Below are 19528 nucleotides of genomic sequence, written 5' to 3' on the forward strand. Positions count from 1 at the left end.
TTAATTTTTTTTTCTATTCCTTCCAAGGAAAGAAGCTTTCTTTTTCAGCAGATTTTAGTTTGTCAGCCTAATCTGGGGTACATGTACCTCATATGCTTCTCTACAGAACTCCAGGTATTTGCAGTTGGTTTGAATGGAGTTCATAATGTCTTTGCTCTGAGCTGTTTCATTTTTCTAATGAATAAACTTTAATTAACCCCCCAAAAATTTGGTCCTGTGTAGTTTTTGGGTTCTTTTTGCTTTGCAATCTCCATATTGAATTTGCATTCGATTACAAAAGACTAAAACCAATACTCTGATACTACTTCAACATCTTTCCTTTTGTCCCATGGAGAACTGCTTATCAGAAATTTACATTAGCCTTACCTTATGCCATGATTAGCAGGCACAGTGCTCAGTTTGCATATACAGCAATTTATTTCACTTTGTCCACTTTAGTTAATCACCAAATATTTCCCTAAGTATTAATTTGTCACACCAATCATTTCAGGTAGGTGTTCATCGCATTCCCTATTGGAAATAAAAATAAATCCTATAGGTAGGGTACCATATGCTCTCTTAAAATGATGCCTAAAACACTGACACAACTAATGATAACTACTAATGACTAAAACCAGAGGTAAACTAATGAGGGGCATGACATACCAGCTAGACATGCAACATAATAGCCAAGTAGCATCTGCCAATTTGACCTAATGGTACTTTTTTTTTCTTACATTAAGTAATCTAATAATACAGATTATAATCCGCGTTTAGGATGTCAAGTAACACTTCACAAGTTCATATAGACCATTTTGATACAGCAGCAGAGAGAGCAAAGGCACTCAAAACACTGAATAACATCAGGAGTTGGGGAGTAGAGTGTTTCCCAGCAGAGCTCTATAAAAAAAAAAAAGAGAAATTTGATAGTTCTCTTTATTGCTATTATAAAAGCATTGAACTTTTCAGAGAAATAATTTTCTATTAGTCCCATCTATTATGTAGACACTTCTGATGTCAAAAGACCATGTGCTACATTTATATCAACACGTATTTTTCAGTGATAGTCAGGGTCAGAAGTATAAAACACCTATGTGGTCCCACTTTTCTTCCTTTTTGTCAAGACTATTTCATTTATTATATTGCACATGTGTTCTCAAACATTTATTCAGATGTAGGAAATTTGACAGATTTCAGTTTTTTGTGATATTTATAGAAAGAAACCAGTAGAAACTACAGAGGAAAAGTTCTTACCACTTGACTGCCGCCTGAGTAAGGTGATTGCTGAAAACAAACAAACAAATAAATTTATAGAGGGTTCCCAGCCAATGGTTTTGAACACAGGTTTTTCCTGTGATCAACAAGATTTTAATAGCTTAACCCACAGCATGGTTTTAAGTTGCTCAAGAGGAAGGTTGAACTAATACTAATACAGATTGCTCTCTTCAGACCAAGTCATCCCAAAATTTCTCTACCCACCACCCAGGTTCTTTGTTTACTGAGTAAAAAAGATTAAAGTGCTGTGATGAAAGTATTCTTACCGGTTTCCCAGAGTAAGTGCTTCCTGAGCCAGAGCCACCCTGTGAAACAATTATGAACCATTTAATTTTGTCATACAAGGCTGCATGAACAGCGTCCAAAGAGCACACAGCAATCTTGAAAATGCCCTGGATATTAGTGGGTCTGATAGTGATTTTGATTCTACCATTTTCACTGCATTTTCCCCCCCTATTTTAATTGAATATTCTCCAACAAGCACAGCTATGTCCTTTTTATTGCATAAACAGTTTCAGAGGAATGGGTCAAAGCAATGTGTCTTGTCTGAACTACAGAGTTGGAAACTGAAACAATTACCCTGATATTTAAATACATCATTCTTATTAGAATGACCCAAGAATGTTCCTATGAGTAAGTAACAGAGAATATAAAAACTTTGTTATGGGAGGAATAAATACTGCCTCATCCTAAGGTTGAAGCTTGACCAAATATCCCAATTTTTATTGGTAATTTTTCTCATACATTTACCATTGTAAAATAATTTAAAATTTCACCCTCATTTTTGCTACCTATCTTAAAACCCAATATCCCCATTTCTAATGTGGCTACAGAATACTGAAAGAAGAATATCCTTACTGGCTTTCCTTGATGACTGCCTCCTGAGGAAGAGGAACCCTGAAAAAAGATACCTGTTTTTTACTCTAAGTCTATTTGTGCTTAAATAGTCTTGCTATCTGTAATTAAAGACCACACAAGAATGAAAGCTGTTTTGTATCCAGTCATCCAAAAATCCCAGGCAGAACCTTATCTGAAATACATGTATTTAACATTTTCTGTTATGTGTGTTCTTTCGAATGTTGTATTGGACAATTTAATACAAAATTCTCAAGAAAAAGGAACTGGTTTATAGTTGTGTTTAATATATGGAATAGAAAAAATAATAAGGTCCAATTAAACCATAATTCTCCTGGTATCAGTCTATGGTTACATTTGGGGAAAAAAAGACAACACCAACAAAAAAAGGCAAATTATAAGAGGTTTTTCCTCTATAGCCCCTACTTAAAGAAAACTCTAATAAGAAAGGTAGTTGAAAATAAAAGTAGGTACAGAAAAATTAGATGTTCTGAAAGCATCTTATTCAGTTTTCTGGTGAAGTGGCTCTGCTTATTTGAATGGCATTGCCAACAGGAAATGTTACAACCATTAAGACTTTAAGAAATGCCATCAAATACGTACAAAATGTCTCACCTTTAGGATTCATGTATTAGAAAATGTAACATTTATGATCAATTTTTAATAACAAGTGCATCTTTTCTATAAGATATAAGCTAAAACATTTTTATCAACTGCCATTGAATGGCAAGAGTGCAGTCCAAATTACATAGTAAAAAGAGTAGTCTGGAATGATAGAAGTTGAAAATATGCATAGTTAGATGGCAACTATTATTTCCTTCAAAAAGGAAAAATATTTTCCTCAAAGCAAGACAGAAATACTTAAGACAAATGCATACAAAATCAATGAGCACAAAGTGTATTATTATTATGAATTTAAACAGAAATAGCTGTTCAGAAGTTCCTTACACATACACACACATCCAGTGGCCTCATTCTCTGATTACTAGAAGTTCAGCTACACAGTAAAGTGTGAAAATAAATATTGTGTTTGCCTTTGTTGAGAGTATCCCAGATAAGTAAAACATGTGCCACTCTTTGCATATTAAAGTAAAACTCTGTCTAGTCCATAACTAACTTGGTATTGGTTTTTTTTTAGCAGGTGTATAAGAGGAAAGGTAAATTTGAGTGTTTTGTACTTACTGGTTTACCATGTTGTCTGCCTCCAGAAGGATATGAGCCCTGTAAGAAGTCAATCAGACTTGTATTAATTGAATGTAAAATCTTCTATCACTGTCTTGAGACAATTTTTGCAGTGCTTAGGACAAGCTTATTTGGGTGTTCTTTGAACAAAAAAAAAGCTTAAAATTTACACTCTGTACTACACACCACAACAATGGCAATTTGAATCAGGAAAGCAGTGTTATGAAATACAGCCTGGCAACTATAATATGTTCAAAGGAATATTTTACACAGAGCAGTAACTCATTGTAACCGAATCTTTTATTCAACTTACTGAAGCGACTTTGATCCATATTACCTCCACTGTTTAAACTTAATAAAATGGCCAAATTAATGTATCTGTCAGCATCAAGTAACTGACCTGATCTAGAAAGTATGTTAGGAAAGAGTTTGAAGTGATGGGATGGAAAGAGAATACTCACCTGCCCACCATATTGGCTGCCTCCTGAGGGATAAGATCCCTATTAAAAAAAAAAATCACAGAAAATTAACAGCAGTTACTTTCTGTTTTTCTATGCAAAATGAAACATCACAGGACTTTTGACAGGAGATCTCAGTCATAATCTGGAAAGTATATTAATCTAAAAAGATGTCACTTCTGATCTAATGCCTCTAAGTTCTTCAACAGCTGAAAGTAGTAAATTGGGCAGTCACAAAACACCTTCTGAGACTGTTCTGTTCCATAAATAAATGGATTAAAAGTGTCTTATATATGGCTCTATTAAAGAGAGAAAAACCAATTGACTTTATTTGTGATTCTCTACTATGTCAGACATGTTTTGAGAGCACCATGTGTATTATTGTTAAAACATTGTTAATATTACCAAATAGGTAGTTTGGAAAAAAAACAAATATTTGCTGCTGTTAAGAATCCTCTCAATTCTACATGAGATTATCTTTTTAATAGAGTGATACTGAACACCAATGCTTGCCAGTGGGGTAAAAAGCAATGAATTTTTTTAGTATGGTAGAGTGAGACATTGCAAACACAGTAATACTAAGGAAAACTAAGCTCCATCTTTTGAGTTAGTCATGCATTTCATCTGTCAGCTATTTACACTAGTAACTTTTCTGAATCAGTGGCAAACACTCTGCATAAGGTATATGCTTAACAGGAAGAGTCTTGAGGTGACTCTAAAGAGGAAAGTAGTGTTATTGTGTGCAACACACTGGAATTTATATTTAAGCAGTATTTATTGGTTTATTCTGTACCAAATTTTCCAAGTACTTAGTGTAAATATTAAAATAATCACTTGAAATAAGAGGCATTCTGAGGTAAAACAACTAAAATTATGATCTATGGAGTTTCTTTACCTGGAAATTTGTTCATGCTACTCCATTTTGAGTAGACTCCAGCTACTGACAGTCCCTGTTTTCAAATATTTATTAGGAGTAAAATGACCCTAAAAAAACTGTCAGTACATGTACTGCATGACATTTTTTCAGCTGATAAATTGCAAAAAGAAGTAAGTTCTTGAAAACAAAGAAAATTTGCTTGCCTGTCCACCATACTGATTGCTTCCAGGATATGAACCCTATAAAAAGAATGCAGATTTTTAATATATTTTTTTAATAGCAACAAATTTTTAAATGGCAAAAAAAAGATCCTGAACCTAATATAATATAAATGGTACTCATGACACTGATTAACTGGAAGAATTTTACACAGTTACTAATGCAGTGGCAAATGACTAATTATCCACACAGCATATTGGTGGTTTATGCAGTGAGATGAACCCTGTGAATGATTCTTCAGTAATGACTCTTCTTTCTTACCTTTTTTAAGGTAAGAAAGCTTCCATAACTACAAAGTAAAACCTTGGCTCTTGTATGTGGAAGGATATAACTGAAATGCCAAGTGTGATTGAATAAAAGCCCCATGCACTCTCTGGAATTATTGTACCTATCTCTCTGACTAAACTGAACTCAATATTTAATGTCTGCTGGCAAATGTAACAACTGAGCCATGTTTATTCCTGAGGAACTAGTCTGTTAAATGTTAGAGACAAACTGCCTACCTGTCCACCATGGTAGTTGGTTCCCGCGAAAGAGCCCTGCATTCAACAGAAACAGCAATGTTTACTCTGTATTAACTTCTGCATCACACAGAGGAAATCCAAGAGAACGCACTGACTTATTGCAATGATTGAGTCATTTACACTGCTTGCTATTCTGATTCATCTTGATTTATATGTCAAGGAATATATATATATATGCGTATATATATAATGTGTATATAAGTATTATTATTATCTATTATTATTCTATTATTATATAATAGAAATAGAAATTATGTCATTTCTATTTATATAAATTCCAATTTATATGTTGTTTTCAACACTTCTGATTCTCAGAATTGGCATATATACCATGGGTTATATACTTGGGCATGTCATCTTTCTTGATTACGCAGACCAATACAGAGAAGTAGTGATCCAAGCAATTTTGACTTTACTGAAAAAAAAACAGGTAACTAAACCCTCCTTCAGAAGTAAATTAACTTGATTTCAGCAAAACAGTGTGGGGGGGGGGGTTTAACATGTTTGGGGGTTTTTGGCTTATTTTTCAGGAATTCACAAAGAAATAGGAAATATACTAATTAGACAGAAAAATGGAAATAGCTTTAACTTTTCCAAATGTGTTTCTCTGCTCCATTCTGAAAGCATTTGGAGCCAAGATTTTAATCTAAGTTTCACTAGTTCAGTCATACTGTTAATAACTGTCATACGAGCAAAGTCCAAAACCCAACAGGTACACCATGAGATATTTGTGAAACAGATTCTTAGAAAAGTCCCAGGCCTCTCTACAAACCGAGTAGCTAGTTTTGAATACAATACTATGGTTGCAAGTCACTTAATATTTTTGCCTTTAGCAGGTTCAAAATTGCTCATTTTAGCATAATGTGGGAAAAGATTTCATCATACATCATTTCAAGTGTAGTTCCCTGGGAATTTTCCAGTATGTGTACATACTATGAGAAAATATATATAAAGACAAGCAATACTTACTGAACCTCCACCGGGGCACACACACCCACCCTGTACAAAACACAACCAAACTTACTTTCCTGGGTCTTTGACTGGAATAGGCCTCTGAATTAGTAAATCAGACTCATATTCTGCTACTCTAAGAAAATGGACTATAAAACACTGCTCATCAACTTATCAAGCTCCATTTAAAAAGGCAGTTTCTTTATCTCTCCCCTGCCCTTTTAGGCTAGCTGTGCACTTACTGATCAAAATTTTAAATAGAATCTTCTAACTTCTCATTTAAAATTTACAGTAAAAACCTACTCATGAAAGGATAAATTAAAAATTCTTAATAGTAAAACAGCTTATATTTTATTTTCCCTTGAGGATACCAAAGTAAGTAGAATTTCCCCAAGGAAGTGATTACAGTACCAAGCCTGTCAGAATTCAAGAAGGATTTGGACAATGCTGTCAGGGATGTGTTGTCATTCTTCGGGTGTCCTGCACAGGGCCAGGAGTTGGACTGGATGATCCTGATGGATCCTTCCAACTCGGCATACTCTATGATCCTATGGATACATGCAGTATCTTCACTCTTTAGATGACTTCCAGTGGAGGCCTATCAGGTAACTTCTACTCTGATAAAACTTAGAGGTGGCCAGGCGTTCACTGTTCATTGTCTCACTTTCCAGATTCAATCTGGATGAAATGTGTGACTGGAAACAGTTTTTGTGAAGGAAAGCTACACAAAGCAATTTGTGAGTATATGACACTAGCAGTACTGAACAGTGCAGAGAAAGAAAACATACCTGTCCACCAGACTGTCTGACCCCTGAAGAAAAGCCCTGGAAGAAATGAGTTACGTAATTACTTCTGTGTTACTGAGTAACATTTTCACTTGTTCTCAGTGGTTCTCAGTCTTTCAAATTGCTTCCATTTAAACATAACACAAAAAAATTGGCTTCTTAAACCATGTTATGTTGAAGAAACATTTCCATGCAGTGCAACAGACCCCTGCATCATTTGCTTTTAACATGATCTGATATACCAGACAGACTCATACTTAGCAATCCTGCTTCAGTCTGTCTTAAAGCTATTCTATCTCAGAATGTTCTTTTTTGCAAAAAATGCTGATCTGTTTTCCTGATGAACTGTGTATCCAAACAGCAAGTACCATGTAAGTAGAAGTTTTACCTGTCCACTATACTGGCTGCTTCCCGAAGAAGCTATACCCTAAAGAAATGAAAAAATAATTGGATTTGTTGCACATTCTTTAGCTCATGATCTGTCACAGAAAAACACATTTTTATTAGTCTTCCTTGGATTTAAGTGCCACAGAGACATGAACATTTACTATATAACCATACTGAAATCCACTGAAAGACTTTACAGTGGCTGCTGTTTAAACAGAGCAATGAAGTTTGATTCAAAGTCAGCTTCAGGCAGGTGTGAGTAGTGCTCTGGCTTGGACTGCATGCTCACAGCAGCCTTCCATACTTTGCTTGTGTGAGTGGCCTGACACAGCAGTCAGACATTCATCTATTCTGCCTAAACACTGTTTCTCTGTAAGACACTCCTTTAAAAATATTCTGATTTTCACAAAAAAAAAAAAAAAAAAAAAAAAAAAAAAAGCAAACGATGGAGAAAAGAACCCATAAACAGAAAAACAATTCTTACCTGTCCTCCATAAGGTCTGCCACCTGAGAAAGATGGACCCTGTAGTAAAGGTGCCAATTATTTCTCAAATCAAAAGCCTCTTTAAGAGCTTTTAAAAGAAATACTATTTTTTTCCTCAGCTGCACAATGAAAAATGACAGGAAGATAAACACTCAGCCTATTGCTTTATGTGTCACTTCATATTAGAGGCTATACCTCCAGGCAGCACTAGAACTGTATCTGTCATCTTTGTAGGAGTCTTAATATCTCCTCACCTTCTCCCCTCTTCCTATTTTAAACCATACTGCTTTTCAGATATCAACTCTGATACTGCATTTTGCTGAAGGAAATGAGGTAGAGGAGGGATGAATCTGCTTCCTTATTGTTAGAGCTAAGAAACCTTGACAGCACAGGATAGGTTAGAGGGTAGAACAAGGCCAGAACTGCATTTAATACAAAAGAAGCAGCAGAACTCCATAGTTTTTGTATTGCTTCAGATCATTTATCTCTAGATACCTATCTGTTATCAGATGAATAGAGTTTTCACAAAATATTTTTTCAGTCAATTTTAAAGTGCCAAGTTTTGGTGTAGAAGGAGAAGAGAATCTCACCTGTCCTCCATACTGGCTGCCTCCTGAAGAAGGTGAACCCTGAAAAAAAAGAATTAAATAATCTCTATATCCGTGTCATAGTACTCCTTTAAACCGTACTCCATATGAAGGAGTACCCAGTTTCCTTCACTCCAGAACTGTGAGTGGACTGAACCAGACTGTGCCAAAATGGCTGAGGCTCATCTGCATTTACCATGGTGCATCAGAAATTCCATCTTAAAAACTCTTCTGTGGCTTGGGATCCCATCCATTTATAACCATTATTTACTTTGCAGCAAATTAGATAAAAAATGGACAGAAGCCCCCAAACCAAATCCCAATCTCGTTAAAGTGTTCTTTTACCCAGAGAACTGCCAAATCTCTTTGCTAAAGTAGTAAATGCTAGAAGGGAAGAATATTCACCTGTCCACCATATTGGCTGCCTCCTGAGGAAGGTGAACCCTGAAAACAAACAAAAAATGGAAACTGAAACCTTGTTACACCTGTTTCATAGACTCATTGAATCATTTCATGAGGCTTTAAAAGTTCTGGTTAGCTTCATAAAGTATTGATTTATTTCAGAGAGACTGATATCTAGTCCTGCAAATTTCAAGAGTCAATTGAGTCAACCATGTATTTTACATTCTATTTTTTCTTAGTCTTAGATAATGATCTTCATCTGAACTTGTTTTGTTTAATTACAGTAGCATCAGAACACTACAGAGAAAGATTTACTGAAAAGATTTTAGATTAAATTAAAGCTAAGATAGAATCGGTCAGGTGGACAATAAATAAACTACAAAAATGGGGACTATTAATGCTTACTTGTCCACCATACTGGCTGCCTCCATAAGAAGATGACTCCTGAAAAAAAATTGATAGTTAGTTTATTTCTGAATATCTAATTAATGGAAAGAAGTGGCAAAGACACCTATATTTTGTTATTTGAGTATTTGTGTGTAATTATCCCAAAATAAACTCTGTTTTTTTTTGTCTTCCTTGAATTCACAATATTACAGTATAGACCGCTGACAATTTTCTTGATATATTTAACTAAGATCCTTAATATAAGTCAAATATTTATGAAAAAGTATAATATAAAATGTTAAAGTAAGAACTTACATGTCCTCCATACTGGCTAGCTCCAGAGGAATATGAATCCTGTAAAGAATACCAGATGAGTGAATTACCTGCAGTAGGATTTCTTTAAATCAAAACATGACTCTGCCAGGACAACAGGAGCAAGAGAGCAAGGTAAGAGTGAAGACAGGTGAGCAGGACTTTCAGAATGCTTTAATAACTAGGATTTAAGTTGAACAAGTAAATTGAGATCCTTAGCATGGGTGGGAGGCAAAGACATAGTGCTTTGTTTGTGTGACATGTTGGGAAGGTTAAAGTGACATTCTTTCCTGTCCGTTCTCTGCTCACTTCTGGAGAATGACTTCTTTTTATTTGGAAAGCTTCATGCTGGGCCAGAGCTAAAAGTAAAATATTGAGGACTACCTAACAGGACTCTGAAAACCATACTAAGAAAATTTTCTGAAACCTCATAACCTCATACAACAAGAGGTCTCTTTAAAGAGGGGAGCTTGGATTTTTTTTCATAATGGAAATAGGTCAAATAGGAATAAAAAAGGATGCATTTTGATTCATGCTTTTCATACTTTTTTTTTTTTTTTTAGCTTCATTTTGCAAGTTTCACAAAGCCAGGGCACTATTTGCTAAAAAAATCCATTGGTTTAATTTTTAGGACATATCCAACTCATTGATGAATTTCATTTGCTGGGCTTTTGTTCTTTTTACCCAGTTCCTATATAAAAATTGAATTTAATTGAATGAATTAACAATCATTTTCAGAAGTGGCAAACTGCCTCTCCTTTTGGAATGAATGCTTACCTGGCTGTTGTACTGGCTGCCTCCAGAAGAAGATGAGTCCTGGGGAAAAATGCAAACAACAATTATTTTGCTCTAGAAGTCTTTTGTAGCAAAACTTCTTGAAAGATAGTAGTATGTAAATACTAATACTAAACTTTCTCACAGTAAATTATCTAACGGGAATAAAATCATATAAATCCATGTCCTTGGGGGATATTTTTATATAATTCTAAGGAAGCCAATGGAATTGACTCCCAAAGTAAATACTTATACTGTTACCTACCTGTGTTTGTAACAACATTTTTCATTGTAAGACTTCTCTTTGAATGAAAATTATTTCAAATGAAAAGAGAAACTGGGATCACTGCATGAATGTCCTTTGTGCATTTTTAAGTTGCAAATAAAAAGAATGTCACTTGTGAAAATAACCTACTTTGGTTACAATTTTTTTTGTAACCAAAGTAGGTTATTTTCACAAGTGTATGACTTCTATTAGGCACTGATTCTTTTTATCCTCTCTAGCCATTATATTGATAAGCAAACAGAGGACACATTTAAAAGCTGATGAATATTTCTTACATTTGCAGAGGAATCACTTCTGACTGAAGTAGGGGATCCACCCTATAAAGGAAAAAAAAAGAAAAGAAAAATTAGTCTTTGTCTTTGGTCATAAACTATAAATGAAACAAAACCTTAGAATATCTGTTCCATGGTATTTCAAAGGAAGAATATCACAGCCTGAAATTAGTTACACTTATACTTCACTTACTTTTGTCAATTTGCCAATAGAGAAAATAGTCCTTTTTTGGCTCAGAAGACCATAAATCATGAAGTATCATATTGTATCTACCTATAATTCATTGCCTAGGAAATAAGAGTATTTCCAAGGTGCAGGAATGTCCTTTACATGCTACATGTTGATTGTCCACATATGTTTTGCTTTGAAAACAGGGATTACCCTATTTCATAGTCCTTAAATAATTTCATATGGACTTAAAAGCACAAGTGAAAAGTTGCTCCATTTTTTGTTTTGTTTATGTTTTAAATTTTGTAAACATTGCTTTTTGATACAAATTTTTATGATTGGCAGTTTTATAGACTGGATATTATTTTAGCTTTCTTTCATGATAGATCTTTTGTCAATTAATTCTGCTATTTAATGCAATCTTTTTTGGGCTTTTTGAGAAGAGATACACATCTCTGTAAATACTATATAGCAACTGACATCACTGCTCAGAAATGTAGCTCACTGCCAGCTTTGGAGCTTCTTGGCTTTTATGAGAAATAATGTGGCCAGCAAGCAGCACCAGGGAAGTGTTTGTCTCCCTACACTGATGGAGCACTGATGAGGCTGCCACCTTGAATCCTTGTTCACTTTGGGCCCCTCACTAAAAGAAGGACCTTGAAGTGTGGGGTTGTGTCCAAAAATGGCAAAGGTGATGGGGAAGGGTCTGGAGCACAAGCTTTGTGAGAAGTGCTGAAGGTGCTGGGGTTGTTTAGCCTGGACAAAAGGAAGCTCAAGTGGGACCTTATTGCTCTCTACAACTCCCTGAAAGGAGGTTGTAGCCAGGTAGGGGTTGGTCCCTTCTTTCAAGTAACAAGAAATAGAACAGAGAAAATGGCCTCAAACTGCTCCAGGGGAGGCTCACTTTGGATTTTAGGAAACAATTTCTTCACTGAAAGGATTATCAAGCACTAGAGAGGTTGCTGGGGAAGGGGCTGAGTCACCAGCCCCAGAGGTATTGAAAAGACATGTGCATGGGGCACTTAGAGACATGGCTAAGTGGTGACCTTGGCAGTGCTGAGTTAATGGTTGGACCCGAGGCATTCTCCAACCTAAATGATTCAATGATTCTGCAACACTGAATCTTGGCATAATAAGAAATAACTCCTGCCATACCAGAACCATCTAAGTCACCAAAGTAACAATGAATGTAAAATTAAGAGTACATTAAAATAATTAAGTTGGAAATAAATAGGATCTCACATAATGTTCCAGTTAAATAGTTTCGTAAAAGAAAATGTATAGTGAACAAGTAGCACTTACAGTACTTCCCCCAGAACAATCACATCCACCCTGTAAAAAATGCAGAAATTATTTAAGATGTCAAGAGCACGGGACTGAAATGGGTCCTAGTTACAACTCAAATTACTTCTACCATCCCAGGCATGCAAACCATAAAGTTACATTGTAACTGCCCAGCTTCTAGAACTGAGTCTATTTCATCCTATGCAACTGTTTCTGCACTTACTGCTCTGATGGGGCAACAAAATGCTACATTTTTTATCTTAAAAATAATACTCAGCAGAAGGATGAATACAAAATTCTGAGTAGTACCACAGAAAGCAATTTTTTTTGTAAATAGGCAAGAGTACCTGGAGTACATGTAGTACTGTTTCATGTTACAGATGATACAGAAAACAGGTGATTTCTACTCTGATAAAACGAACTGAGAGGTGGCCAGAGGTTCACCATTCAGCGTCTCACTTTACACTTGCAGTATGCATGAGCTTTGTTTAATACCAAAGCAGGTAGAGCAGCTGAGATACATGTGCCAAACAGTCACTACTGGCTACTCTGGCTTGCAGGACGTCCAACTGACAAAAACCACAATGTGTTGCTGAGGCTTTGTGCAAAAAGGACAGTGGTGAAGGAAAACAGTTCTTGGAAAGATGAGAGAAATAAATTTGAGTGCCTGACACTAGCCCAGCTGAAATCTGTGGAGAAAGAAAGTCATACCTGTCCACCAGACTGGCTGCTTCCTGAAGAAGGTGAACCCTGTAAACATTACATTCTTGTTTAAAAATTTTTCTGTGACACATGCATTTAAATACAAAGATAGTACTGTCTTTTACTCTTAACTGTGTTTGACAAGATCTGTTTGGTTGAAAATGCAATTTTATCTATAGAAAGATTAATGAGGGTTAAAATAAACTACAGGGTAGTCTGGAAACTTAGGTATTGCCAATCTGGTAATATTTTCTTGAAATACGTACACTGGGGGGAAAACCCCTCACAATAACAATGAAAAAGAAAAATTTCCCACCTGCCCACCATACTGGCTGCTTCCAGATGAGGATGAGTCCTGAAAAAAAATAAAAATCACTTACTTTATATTTAAAATATATAAATGAATGCCAAATACTTATTACTTTCATTTGTCCTGGTGTTAAAACATCAGTTAATACATGAATTGTATTTTGATTACTCTTGATTACACTTGCATTTGGAATTTTACATAGAGCTATGTAAGGAAGAATGAACGAATCTTTTTCATTCACAGATTAAAAATTGCTGTAATACAATATGAGGCCTCAAACTTTTATATGACTGATACTTCAGGTCAAAAATACAAAGATTTAGTATTTACCGGTCCACTGGAGTAGCTACCGCTTTGAGAAGATGACCCCTGCAAAAAGAAGACCCAATTTATTTTTGTTTGAAATGGCTTCTGAAGAACAAGACCGTTGTACACACACAGTTTTTAATTCTTTTATTCAAACAGTTTGCAATTTGATTTCACAAGACATGATGCCAGATGTCATGAGAAATTCTAGGAAATTAATGGTTTGGTGTCATTTACTTATTGGGATATTTTTTAAATAGCACAGCCATTTTGAAAAAAAAACTGCAAATAATAAATAAAATAGATGCTTACATGTCCACCTGACTGGCTGCCTCCTGGGGAATAAAAATCCTGGAAAAATGTATTTGAAATGAAATTACATGGAAAAACCAAACCCCAAAAACTGGAAAGATCAGAGTGGAAGAAAAACACTCCTCCTTGCTTCTCCACATGCCTTAATTTTCTGTTATGGATTGTTCAAGAAAAACAAAAAAAATCTACTATCTTTCTATATAAAACAGTAAATGCCCTTCATGACTGTTGATAGTTGCTCTTTTGGTGGAAGATATTCTCTAGGATACAACAGTTGAAAGCATTAAATCTCCAACAGAATAATTTCTCAGTCTGTGTCTGATAGGAAATGATAGGGAAATGGAAGCCTCCATAAGTCATACAGCACAGCAAACAAAGGGTTGCACTTAGAATAAGTGCTGGAAAAATCATGGTATTGAAGCTCTTTGCAGTCAATCAATGATTTAAAAAGTGCAAGGACCTGGACAAGTAAATTGTGCTATCACATTTGTGATGTGAGCTTGAGATTCAAGAGCACACCTCAGCATCAGCTGGGAATTTTAGAAGTACTTAAACTCTTTATCCATATCCTCATTCCTGCTGTGCTTGAGGGCTTTCTGTCCCGCACTGGAACTGCCTCAGGGTTTCCACAGATGTAATTTAGGTGCTGCCAAGCACTGGGGCTGGCACCTGGCACTACATAAAGGAAAGATTGCTTACCCGTTCACTCTGGCGGCTACCAGACGGTGAGGAGGGATCCTAAAAAATATCAGAATCTAGTTATTGCCATGGAAAATGTTACTATTTCTTTCTAAGCAAGGGTGGGAAGAAAAGGAAGGTACTGCTTGTGGGAAGGTTGAAGATGTAGGCTGTAGGATAAGTGGTCTACAAATTCTTTCTCTGCTCATTTCTGGAGAATGGCATTTCTTTATTTTGAAAGCTGAATCCTGATACAGTGAAATAAAGGAATGAGGTCACATCTCAATCTATTTTATTTCCTTCAGAATGTTTCAGGAGAAAACATCAGCATTTGCAAAGCTGTCTTGATTTTTCAAAGACCAAGATGTGGTACACATCTGTTGTTACACCGTAGTTTCTTTCTGAAGGATTTTTGGACCCTCTGTAGTATCATATTTTAGGTTTCTTGACTATCCATAAGTAGATTTGGTTCAGAAACTGCATTGAAGCTATTGATACAGTATACTTGTGACTAAAGAGCACATCTGAATTTATAATTATTTGCAAAGTGCAATTTCCTACTAACCAGGACCCTGGAAAAGACTTCAAAATGGTAAAGTTTTATAAATTGCTTTAGCAGAGTAAATAGAATATATACTTTTGTCAGGAGAAAAGGCATTTTCTTAAGAAAAGCAGGCAGTTTTCACCACACTACATTAAAACAGACCATCCCTATGCAATATGTAGATGGAGGAACTTGAATCATATGTCTGGCATTGGAAAAACAAATGAAATGTAGTGCAAACTGGGGATTGAGAGAGGGAAGTAGTGATACACAAATATTGAGTTTTGATGGAAACTGTGAAATAAAAAGAGCTTTCTTTGTAATTGTTACTTCAAACAACAAATTCAAAAAATGTTTGATTGTTAGAAGTTGCAACTATTGTAACTGCAATTTTAATTTGTGAAGTCCTTATCATGTATAGCACGATCACGTGACATCAGATAAGGTAAAGGTCCATGTAAGCACCTAGATACTTTAAAAGGTAGTCAGTGAAGATATTGATATTTTTGAGGAGAAATGCTTACACTGTCTTCAGTTTCACTGCCTCCTATGGAAGGTGAATCCTGTAAAATAATGGAAAAACATTTATTTTCATGTCAAAATGACTCTTACATGTTCTTAATTGTGGGGAATATAAAATAGAAGAATAAAACTAACTAAATGCTTAGAATCTCAAATTTTACCTAAACTAGGGAATGTGCAAGAAAATAAAAAATATTTAACTTTACCTGTTGCTTAAGCAGAAGTGGCTGGGAAAAAACCTTCCTTGCAAAAATGCATTTTTATATGAAAAAGCTTTTAAATGAAGTTAATTTGCAAAGTTATCATTCTTTATATTAAAAAATCAATTTATTTAAACTTTCAACAGCTTCTGCATAAATAAGGTATGCAAAGTAAATGCACAAAATATTTTTCTTTTGAATTAACTAACGCATGAACAATAAAGTTGTTAAAGCATTGAATAGTCACAGGGCTAGTCACAGTTAAAAACAGCATACATAGTGCCTCGTGCTCTCTACATTCTGGAAACATTTTGAGTTGTTACAAAGGTAAAGAGAAACCACTTTCGTGGTCATGGTCACTTAAAAATAACTGAAGCATAGAACCCAGTACACATAAGAACCATAAGCACAGCAAGCTTAAGCTTTTGATGTAGGAGACAAATAACATTTACCTTGCCATAACTCTCAGAACCACTATATACAGAAGATCCACCCTGTTCAGAAAAAATAAATAATTTTCATATTGCAAAGAAGCTTTTTTTTTTTTTCTGCTTACTGTAGTGATCTTCTGGCAGATTTTAAAAAATATGATTATTTACTTAGTTATCAGAACTGTTAAGCAACTCAGAGTTATGTCCCTATAAAATAGTAATGATACACATTTTTAAACTCAAATTCTAATTCCACTTTTGATGAGACCTTTATCTTGCAGGTAACTCAAAGCTAACATTGCTGAGAAGAATAACCCTTAAATGTTGGAGGCACCTCACCTTTTACTGCCTAGTAAACTTTCAGGCTACTTAGCTAAAAGTACATACAAATTTACTCATTCCTCAAATAAAAGATCACTTTCATTAGGATATAGTGAGAGCTGAAATACAGATATAGCTGCATATTTACTTCACCCAGGGTGTTGGCCCTCAGCAACATTTACACAAAGAAGAACAGAGTATTTACCTGACCATAGGATTCACTGCTGCCATCATAAGCAGAAGACCCTCCCTGAAGAGAAAATAAAAAAAAAACCTGATTAATTTGATTTTCCCAGGAATGTGTTTTCCATTTTTCAGGAACAGAATAGGATGATAATAAATCTGTTATCTCTACAAAGAAGAAAGAGAACCCACCTGTCCGTAAGATCCACCAGGATAGTAGGAAGGCCCTCCCTGCAGAGAAAACATAAAAATTTACTGTTTTGTAGATGAATGTTCTCTCAAAGAATACTTTTATGCTGCTCCTCAGCAGGCACAGTGACCAGAATTTACCTGGTTATCAGAGTAAGAACCTGGGCCGCCCTGAAAGAAAAACACAGACCAGCTATTTTCTTGCAGATGAGAGTTTAAATACCTGCACATCTGGTTCTCACTTTACTCTTTCTCCCAGTTTTGAAGTAATTTTTATGTGCCTAAGTACAACTCAAGGCCATTGCTATTAAAGTGGAAGAAATCTTCTGGTAGCAATTTTCTTGGCTTGCTGGAACTTGAATTCTGAAAGAAACTGCTGAGACCCTTCTGTACTGTTCTCTGTCAAGCTTCACACCACCAGGTTACATCAGGGTTGATTAACTTTTTCTGCTCTAAGGGGTAACAGTCAGGTCTGTAATTTAATGTGTCACAGCACCCACAGTACTGGGAGTGAAGGAACCAGGAGGATGGGAGTCTCTATTATCCTGGTGAGGGAGGAAGAACTACTACCTGTCCATAGGATCCTCCAGGATAGTAGAAAGGCCCTCCCTGTGCAGAAGACAGAATGGGTTACTGGTGTATATCTGGCTACTCCTTCAGGGAAGGTTTTAGATGGAGTTTCTGAAAAGGGCATTTTATCTGAATGTTTACCTGGTTACCAGAATAAGTGTTGTATGAAGAACCTGGGGCTCCCTGAAATGAAAACACAGACTAGCTATTTTCTTGCAAACAGGATAGTGTAAATACCCATGTATCTAAACCTCAATCCAGGCCAGTACTCTTAAACAAGAAGGGGCTTCTTATCACTAATTTTTTGGTTAGATGAAAGATCATTCCATGGAAGTCAGAAGGACAATTTAGTCTTTTTCTCTGACAGACTTCATGTTGTAAGGTACAGACAGCTGATACAATTATTAGGTGTTATGATAGACTCAACTCTTGGGCGTTATATTTCACAGCAGCCACTACATAGGAAATATAGGAATGAAGATAAAATAAATCTGTTATCTCTACAAAGAAGAAAGAGAACCCACCTGTCCGTAAGATCCACCAGGATAGTAGGAAGGCCCTCCCTGCAGAGAAAACATAAAAATTTACTGTTTTGTAGATGAATGTTCTCTCAAAGAATACTTTTATGCTGCTCCTCAGCAGGCACAGTGACCAGAATTTACCTGGTTATCAGAGTAAGAACTGTGGGAAGAACCAGGGCCGCCCTGAAAGAAAAACACAGACCAGCTATTTTCTTGCAGATGAGAGTTTAAATACCTGCACATCTGGTTCTCACTTTACTCTTTCTCCCAGTTTTGAAGTAATTTTTATGTGCCTAAGTACAACTCAAGGCCATTGCTATTAAAGTGGAAGAAATCTTCTGGTAGCAATTTTCTTGGCTTGCTGGAACTTGAATTCTGAAAAGAAACTGCTGAGACCCTTCTGTACTGTTCTCTGTCGAGCTTCACACCACCAGGTTACATCAGGGTTGATTAACTTTTTCTGCTCTAAGGGGTAACAGTCAGGTCTGTAATTTAATGTGTCACAGCACCCACAGTACTGGGAGTGAAGGAACCAGGAGGATGGGAGTCTCTATTATCCTGGTGAGGGAGGAAGAACTACTACCTGTCCATAGGATCCTCCAGGATAGTAGAAAGGCCCTCCCTGTGCAGAAGACAGAATGGGTTACTGGTGTATATCTGGCTACTCCTTCAGGGAAGGTTTTAGATGGAGTTTCTGAAAAGGGCATTTTATCTGAATGTTTACCTGGTTACCAGAATAAGTGTTGTATGAAGAACCTGGGGCTCCCTGAAATGAAAACACAGACTAGCTATTTGCTCACAAACAGACATTTACATAAATGAGTCTACTGTGAATTTCTATTCTTTCAAATAAAACAGCAGCCACTAAAAGAGAATGCTGGTTCATCCTTTTTTATGAGATAAGGAAACCTGTAGCAGGTTCTGTTATTTCCTGTTCAGGTTAAAAGTACTAACATTTAGTTCTACTTTTTCTAATCTCAGAATCCCATGTCATAACCTGGAGACCCCATGTTTTTATAGATGATCATAACCTTGATGACCTTTTTAAAAACTGCCAGAATACTGGACTTTCAAGATCTAAAGAGTATTTTGGAGAGCATATTTTTCAGCTCACCACTTAAAGGAGAAGACTGTTTACCAGTTCCTGATATTCTCTATAACTGTCACTTCCCCCTTACATAAAAAATCAGGGGAAGTATTATTCTATGGTTAGGTTGCTTCCTCTGACACTATTTGCAGACAAAAATCTTGTCTTTAAATGAAGCTTGGAGAAAAAGCAGAATAATTGCA

The 19528-nt window shown here is 35.8% G+C and overlaps 1 protein-coding gene across 7 annotated transcripts in view; it reads right to left on the reverse strand.

Annotated features, from left to right (window-relative positions):
• Window positions 1-18421, reverse strand: part of SLC35A3 (solute carrier family 35 member A3) — a 40926-nt gene extending 22505 nt beyond the window's left edge. For 2 of the 7 annotated variants that reach the window (XM_068199718.1, XM_068199723.1), the window contains exons 1-28: window positions 18380-18421; window positions 17151-17189; window positions 16981-17025; window positions 16476-16517; window positions 15826-15864; window positions 14779-14817; window positions 14080-14118; window positions 13792-13830; window positions 13468-13506; window positions 13161-13199; window positions 12468-12497; window positions 11000-11041; window positions 10442-10480; window positions 9668-9706; window positions 9371-9409; window positions 8969-9007; window positions 8567-8605; window positions 7977-8015; window positions 7494-7532; window positions 7109-7144; window positions 6339-6368; window positions 5349-5384; window positions 4830-4865; window positions 3753-3791; window positions 3292-3330; window positions 2113-2151; window positions 1521-1559; window positions 1234-1263 (exon numbers count right to left, since the gene is read on the reverse strand). The gene's annotated coding sequence lies outside the window, so the exon portion shown is untranslated. The remainder of the gene's footprint in view (window positions 1-1233; window positions 1264-1520; window positions 1560-2112; window positions 2152-3291; window positions 3331-3752; window positions 3792-4829; window positions 4866-5348; window positions 5385-6338; window positions 6369-7108; window positions 7145-7493; window positions 7533-7976; window positions 8016-8566; window positions 8606-8968; window positions 9008-9370; window positions 9410-9667; window positions 9707-10441; window positions 10481-10999; window positions 11042-12467; window positions 12498-13160; window positions 13200-13467; window positions 13507-13791; window positions 13831-14079; window positions 14119-14778; window positions 14818-15825; window positions 15865-16475; window positions 16518-16980; window positions 17026-17150; window positions 17190-18379) is intronic. The other 5 variants (XM_068199720.1, XM_068199719.1, XM_068199721.1 and 2 more) reach the window with 5 other exon arrangements.
• Window positions 18422-19528: the final 1107 nt, after the last annotated feature.

This window comes from Anomalospiza imberbis, chromosome 9 (genome assembly GCF_031753505.1).
Source record: "Anomalospiza imberbis isolate Cuckoo-Finch-1a 21T00152 chromosome 9, ASM3175350v1, whole genome shotgun sequence".
Classification (NCBI taxonomy): Eukaryota; Metazoa; Chordata; class Aves; order Passeriformes; family Viduidae; genus Anomalospiza; species Anomalospiza imberbis.